The sequence below is a fragment of the Lemur catta genome, chromosome X (assembly GCF_020740605.2).
Source record: "Lemur catta isolate mLemCat1 chromosome X, mLemCat1.pri, whole genome shotgun sequence".
Classification (NCBI taxonomy): domain Eukaryota; kingdom Metazoa; phylum Chordata; class Mammalia; order Primates; family Lemuridae; genus Lemur; species Lemur catta.
The window spans coordinates 23120549-23128848 of NC_059155.1; positions in this window are offsets into that span (position 1 = coordinate 23120549).

Below are 8300 nucleotides of genomic sequence, written 5' to 3' on the forward strand. Positions count from 1 at the left end.
GCCAAAATAATGATTTTCTTCCCATTGGGTTTTGTTTGGGTGGGTGGGGAATTAGCTATATGAAGAATTAGATATATGAAGAAACTAAAGCCTAGAAAATGAAGTGAGAAACCACACTGATAATATTAGTGATAGAGTCTGGATGAGAACACAGGCCTCCTGAATTTTTCAACAGGGATTTATAACTCATTATTTTATGTACTGCATTAGAGTGACCCTGTACACCTCATGCACTTTTTACCCCAGGATTGGGGTAGCGGGAGGGGGACAGTGTTACAGGCTACCAACATAACAGTTCAAATGGATACTATAATTTTCAATTGCTGATTTGGGCAATACAGAATCATAGTCCAATTATAAAATTTCCTCACCTAACACAAGTTGGTCTAATATCATCTTGAAATAGTTGCTATAAACAAATCCCTCAGTGTTATTTTATGCCATTGGGTAAATATTTGTATTGCTCCATCATTTTCTAGTGTCTAAAATTTGTTCAAATATGCTGGGTGAAGACATGTTCACCCAGCATATCACAGATCCTATATCCCATTGTTAAAGTTGTTGACAAAGTTCTTAAAAAGCTTTTTCAAGATTGCTTCTCTCCTGCTGAGATATAATTCAAGCCAAATGAATGCACATTTCTATGGCTAGCCAATACAGAAGTGCATATCAGAATTAACTACATTACACACATATGAAATTGGTGTTAGCCAGATTCCTCTCCCACACCACCACTACCATTTTTTAAAACCAAGTTGAAACTTTGCAAAGTTCCAGATGCAGCTCTCAGTTATCTTTCTTAGTCCATAAACCTGGTTAAGTGGTCTGGAACAAACGAACAAATTCAACCTATATGGCAAATTTTACAAAGACTCTTTAGTGGGTCTTGATGTTGCTCATAGTCTTTGCCCTAGCATGAAGGAAAGGACTACTGAGTATCTTGAATGATTTATGTGCCTCTCCTTTCATGTATCACCATAGCTGAAACATCAATACCAGAAAATTGTGTTATGTTATTAGAGAAAATGTGTTGACAGTAAATCCTCAAACATCCACTATTCTATCTGGTTCAACTTGTCTTTAGTAGAATGAATTTTTGATAAATTTCTGTACCATTTAACACACTTTAATTTGTTATTGATCAAAATCCTAGATTGTTTTGGAGTTGCCAAGCTGTTCTCAAATTGGCTTCCTCTTTCCTCAGCCAAGTATCAAATTTTATTGTAATACCTGTTTGTTTATTTATTTATTTCAGGATATTATGGGGGTTACAACTATTGTAATACTTCTTAAAGGATGGCCCCATGGGACATATACATCAGAATAAACTGAGGGAAGAAGTTCATAAAATACAGATTCTTGACCTACACTCCAGATGACACTCCTACACTGTGAAGTTTGGGAGCCACTGCTTTATTGAGAGCCTGCTCTTTGCAGAACAATCTTCCAGGCCTAAAGCAAATGAAAAGGAGAATAGAAAAGTATAATTCCTTAGATACTTAAGATGTTATAGTCATCTGACCATGACTCAAAACCATATGTTATTTTCAAATTTAAATTAATTTACAGAAGTAAACAACCAGAAGACAGTGGGAGAAATTGTGGCAGAACCAAAACAATATTTTTAGCTAAAACAAGCATGTAACAGCTCTATACAGTTAATATGATTTATTGCTACAAAAAATGTTCATTAAAATTCCAGACCCAGGATACTATGCTACAATAACAGATATTTATTTTTAATGGCCAGCACAGCATTACTAACTTCTTAAATTAAACAAAACCTCACCACATACGCACTATGTGAAAAGTACCAAATCTGGCACGTAAGTCTAGGCTGAGTAGTGGGTCCTAAGGAGGTGTTGGTGAGAAAGATCTCATGTTTTACACTTTTCCTGAAAAGAGAATATAATCAACCTAAAAATTTGCCTATTAACTCTATAATCTCCCTATTTTTCAGGGACCATTATTACAACAGGGCCAGAGAATAGGGCAGACAAGATGAATGAGGGTGTATGTGTGTTCATGAGAGTGTAGCAAAGTAAAGTAACAGATGCTTGAATCTTAGTAAGATACCAAATGCATTTTTAAATATCCCCCTGTGGGGTTTGCTTGAGTCTGATTTCTGATCCTTTGGAAGCAAATTAATCTAATGATTATAATATTCTATATGGTTGTGAAGCAACAAATGTAAAACCAGTTTACCTCTCATGATTTATTTTGAAAGAAGTTAACTTATGCCTATGCATATCTGTTATGAAAAAAATTGTAGCTTGTTTCTTGAAATTAAACATATTTACCCTGCTTATAATTCAGATACTTGATGTACACTGGTGTATGAAAAATTATCAAGCCAATTTCAGTCTAGAATAAGACTCAACACAGCTTGAACAAGAAGACAAGACTATCTCTACATTTGGAGCTATTCTTGTTTCTGGGTATCTTTATGTAACAGTGTTTATTTTCAACTAAGTCAGAGCATCGTGACAGCCAAAATGGGTAATATCAAGGAATAAGACTTTATTCTACCCACCAATGGGCCTCTAATTTAGTTGGGAAGATAAAAGCATTCCTATGGAAAAAAATTTGATGTCTACAGAGCCAATCACAAGCAACTGGAAATTCAGATAATGCCTACCATATATAACTTCTAAAGAAAGCATTGCTACAACTTCTAAGAATCTGGAGAGATTAACATGGAAGGGCTTCCTGAAAGCTCTACCAGGAACTTGAAAACTATATGCTAAGTACTAAGCATACTGAGGCTACAATAATGAACAAGTTAAATATAAGTTCTGACTACATGGACCTTAGGCTCTTGAAAAAATAGACATTAAATGAGTAAAATAGTGGTGAGGAATCACAGGTGGTTCTAACCCAGTTTCAAGGCCAAGGAAGTCCTCCTTGAGAAGCTTAAGGCCTTGAGGCACAAGTGAGCATAATGTGCCTGAGGAACTGATAAGAAACTAGTCATACTGAAGCAAAGAGTTTGAGGTGAAAACAGGAAATACAATAAAAAAAAGAAAAAGAAACTATAAATGCACATGAATTGAAGTGGAAAGAGGTGGTAAGTTTGAATATTTCATCTTAAAGTGCAAATTAAATCTGCAAAGTGGGATTGAATGAAACTTCATATTTCATGACCTATAATTAAATTAAGATGTCAATGTTTTCCCCTTTATCCTGTTTTACTCTATTTGTACAAGAGAACTAGGATCCTCCAGTGATGCAACCAAAAAATATATATGAAAGAACTGCCCACATTAACTGATCTCTAAATTCTTTTTTAAAACTTAATATTAATGTTGTTAATATTAAGGGTAAAGGATCAAGATGACTAACTAGACACAGGTATGATGTGCCTCCTCCAAGGAAAGGGACCAGAATAGTAATCAGATACTCACATTCTGAATCAATCATCAAGGGGAAAATGCTAAGATTTACCAGAGAAGTGAAAAGAAGAAGCAAAAGTAAGTATGGAAAAGGTTCAAGGCAGCTTGCTCAGTCAGGGACCAGTGAAGAGCCAGGAGAAGCTCCTGGATATGGGAAAACAGTAAGAGAGAACCTCCCAGGGCTCCACATTCTGAAATGAATTTTATAATCTTGGCTATAGGAGGACCTCTTAACCCATGTGGGCCTCAGGCCTAGCATTGGAACAGACTTAAACCTTAAGTGTGAAACTATTAGAATTCTAGAAGAAAATGTTGGAAAGACTCTTATAGACATTGGCATAGGCAAATAATTTATGAAGAAGACCCCAAAGGAAATCACAGAAACAACAAAAATAAATAAATGGGAACTAATTAAATGGAAAAGCTTCTGCACAGCCAAAGAAACAGTCACGAGAGTAAACAGACAACCTACAGAATGGGAAAAAATTTTCGCATGCTACACATCCGATAAAGGACTGATAACTAGAATCTATTTAGAACTCAGGAAAATCAGCAAGAAAAAATCAAACAACCCTATCAAAAAGTGGGCAAAGGACATGAACAGAAATTTTTCAAAAGAAGACAGGAGAATGGCCAACAAACATATGAAAAAATGCTCAACATCTCTAATCATCAGGGAAATGCAAATCAAAAACACAATGAGATATCACTTAACTCCAGTGAGAATAGCCTTTGTCAAAAAGTCCCGTAACAATAAATGTTGGCATGGATGCAGAGAGACAGGAACACTCATACACTGCTGGTGGGACTGCAAACTAGTACAACCTCTGTGGAAAGCAATATGGAGATACCTTAAAGAGATACAAGTAGACCTACCATTTGATCCAGCAATCCCATTATTGGGCATCTATCCCAAAGAACAAAAGACATTCTATAAAAAAGACATCTGCACTCAAATGTTTATAGCAGCACAATTCACAGTTGCAAAGATATGGAAACAACTTACCTGCCCATCAATACATGAGTGGATTAATAAAATGTGGTACATGTATACCTTGGAGTATTACTCAGCTATAAGAAATAATGGTGATATAGAATCTCTTATGTTCTCCTGGAGAGAGTTGGAACCCCTTCTACTAAGTGAAGCCTCCCAAGAATGGAAAAATAAGCACCACATGTACTCACCATCAGATTGGTTTCCCTGATCATCACCTAAGAGCACATTTAGGAATAATATTAATCGGGTGTTGGGCAGATTTGTGTGGGGGAGGGAATGGGTGTCTACATAATGAGTGTGATGCAAACTGTCTAGGGGACGGACACACTTGAAGCTCTGACTCGGGCAGTGGGGGGAAGGGCAATATACATAACCTAAACTTTTATACCCCCAGAGTATGCTGAAATAATTAAAAAGAGAGATAGAAAAAAAAACTATACAGCAAAAAAAAAAAAAAAAAAAATTACAGACATTGCTCCAGAGAAGGAACCCACATGGAATCCCACAGACATCAGAGCTTACAGCATCTTCAGTTGGGTGCCATTTTGAAAGCATAGATACGAGGGCTCAACAGACATATTTGCTGTGACTGCACTGCTCCAAGGAGGGAAAGTGGACACCAGGTACTCCCACGCACACGTAGGAGTGTCCCTACAATGCTGAATCAGACTCCCCGCAGATTCTTGCCCATGCTACTTGCCTTAGAGGGGCCCACATTCTCTGGTTTCAGGCACATAGCCAGCACTATTTTGAGAGTTTAACAGTGGGCTGCACCCTACCCTCAGGCCAAATTTGGGCTGACCTGGCTGTAGTTGCTCTCCGGCCAGGGAGGGACAGGAAAACTAGGCTTTCAGAAAGATGTCTAGGACAATAGCCACCACCCTGCAAGAGGCTGTTGTGAGAATAAGATGAGAGCGGGCAACACTCCCCACAGATTCTTGCTCATGCTGCCTGACTGGGAATGGCCCCACACTTCCTGGTCTCAGGCCTAAGGTGCCATTTTGAGAGTTCAAAGCTGGGCTTCACCTCACCCTTGGTCCAAGTTTGGACTGATGAAGCAGCAGTCACTGCCTGACCAAGAAGAGAAAGGAAAACTAGGCTCTGCTATATATATCTAGAAGAATACCCACAGTACAGCAATGGGCTGGTGTGAGACCAAGATGTGAGTGGACTGCAGTCTCAACAGCTTCTTGTCCATGTTGCTTGCCTGGGAGAAGTCCCACCCTCTCTAGTCACAGGCCAAAGGCACCATTTTGAGAGTTTAATGCTGGGCTGCATGCCACAATTTGGATGAGTTTGAGGTGATGCAGCTGCAGTCATCAACTGCTGGGGGAGAAACAGGGGACACCAAGCTCTTCTAAGCATACTTAAGATAATACCAACTGCCTTGTTATGGGCAGCTGTGAGACTGGGGCCTAGGTCAGCAAACTTATTGCAACCACCAGCAAAACCAACACAGGCCACTTGGGTCCCAGTTGGTGGTTCTACCACTGCTAATGTCACCACACACATCACATCAGCTACTCAAGGGCTTAAGAACCTACCCACACACCTGGCCCACTGTTCCTACTATGGGCTTCTGAGAGAGCCACCTGTAAGCCCAAGAATCAGTCCTCCAGGATCCACTAACAATGGTGTCAGCATTATTTTCTCTGGGGCCTAAAAACAGGCATACTCAGCCCACTGCTGCCACCACTGAGGCCCAAAGACTGGATCAAAGGGGGTCTAAATCCTGAGTAAAATATTACCACAGCCACAATTAATGGGCTGTGGTGAAGTGGACCATACCCGAAGTCACTGAGGAAATCATAGATACCACTGACCACAGATACCACTGCTGAAAAAATCATACAAGGATCATACTACCACAGGCACCTAAAGTCAATGCCAAAGTGTCCTATTAAAACAACTTATATACACCATCAAGAACACGTTCTCCCCTGTGAAAGCAATTTCTAAAATTTGGAACAAGTTACTGCTATACCATATGTGCAGATATCATGGGGGTCAATGAAGAAATAAGATAGAAATTAAAAAATATTTTGAAATGAATGAAAATGAAAACGACATAGAAAACCTGTGGGATACAGAAAAAACAGTGCTAACATGGAAGTTTATAGCATTAAATGCCTACATCAAAATTGTAGACAGATCATAAATTACCAACCTAAGATTTCACCTTAGGAACTAGAAAAACAAGAACAAACCAAACTCAAAATTAGCATAAGAAAAGAAATAACAAAGATCAGAGCAATACTAAATGAAATAGACACTAAAAAATACAGAGGATCAATGAAAGAAAAAGTTGGTTCTTCAAAAAGATAAACAAAATTGATAAACCACCAGCTATAATAACAAAGAAAAGAAGAGAAAATATTCAGATAAACAGAATCAGAAATGAAAAAGGGGACATTACAACTGAAACCATAGAAATACAGAAGATCGTCAGAGACTACCATGAACATATATACACTCAAAAAGCAGAAAACCTAGAGGAAATGAGTAAATTTCTGGAAACATACAACCTCCCAAGATTGAACCAGGAAGAAAAAAAAAGAAGTCTTGAACAGATCAATAAGTAGTAGTGATATTAAATCAGTAATAAAAATTCTCCCAAGAAAAACAACCCAGAAACAGATTCACTGTAGAATACTACCAAACATACAAAGAACGAATATCAATCCTCCTGAAATTGTTCCAAAAAATTGAGGAGGAGAAAATTCTACCTCATTCTACAAGGCCAAAATCACCTTGATACCAAAATCAGACAAGGACACAACATAAAAAGTAAACTACAGCCCAATATGCCTGATGAACATAGACATAAAAATCCTCAACAAAATACCAGCAAACCAATTTTCTGGTGAGTACATGTGGTGCTTATTTTTCCATTCTTGGGATACTTCATTTAGTAGAATGGGTTCCAACTCTATCCAGGAGAACATAAGAGATTCTATATCACCGCTATTTCTTATAGCTGAGTGATACTCCATGGTTTACATATAACACATTTTACTAATCTACTCATGTATTGATGGGCATTTGGGTTGTTTCCACATCTTTGCAATTGTGAATTGTGCTGCTATAAACATTCGGGTGCAGATGTCTTTTCTGGTCATCACCTAAGTGCACATTTGGGAATAACACCAATTGGGTGTCAAGCAGATGTGTGTGGGGGGAAGGGATGGGTATATACCTATATAATGAGTGCAATGTGCACTCTGGGGAATGGACATGCTTGAAGCTCTGCCCCGGGGGGTGGGGGGCATGGGCAATATACATAACCTAAACTTTTGTACCCCCATAATATGCTGAAATAAATTTAGAAAAATACCAGCAAATCAAATCCAACAGCACATCAAAAGGATAATACACCACAATCAAGTGGGTTTCACCCCAGGGATGCAAGGATGTTTTAACATACATGAATCAATAAATATGATACATATGATACATAAACAGAATTAAGGACAAAAAAACATGATCATCTCATTAGTCACAGAAAAAGCATTTGAAAAAATTCAGCATGATTAAAATCCTCAACAAACTAAGCAAGGAAAGAATATGTCTTAAAATAATAAAGATCATAATTGATAAACCCACAGCCAACATCACACTTAATGGGGAAAATCTGAAACATTCCTGCTAAGTATTGGAATAAGACAAGGATTCCCACTTTTACCACTCTTATTCAATATAGTACTAGAAGTCCTCTCCAGAGCAATTAGGCAACAGAAAAAATAAAAGGCATCCCAATTGGGAAATAAGTCAGATTATGTCTGTTTATGATATCAGCTTATATCTAGGAAACCCTAAGGACTCCACCAAAAACTCTTAAATTTGATCAATGAATTCAGTAAAGTTTTAGGATACAAAATCAATGTATGGAAATCAGTAGCATTTTTGTACAT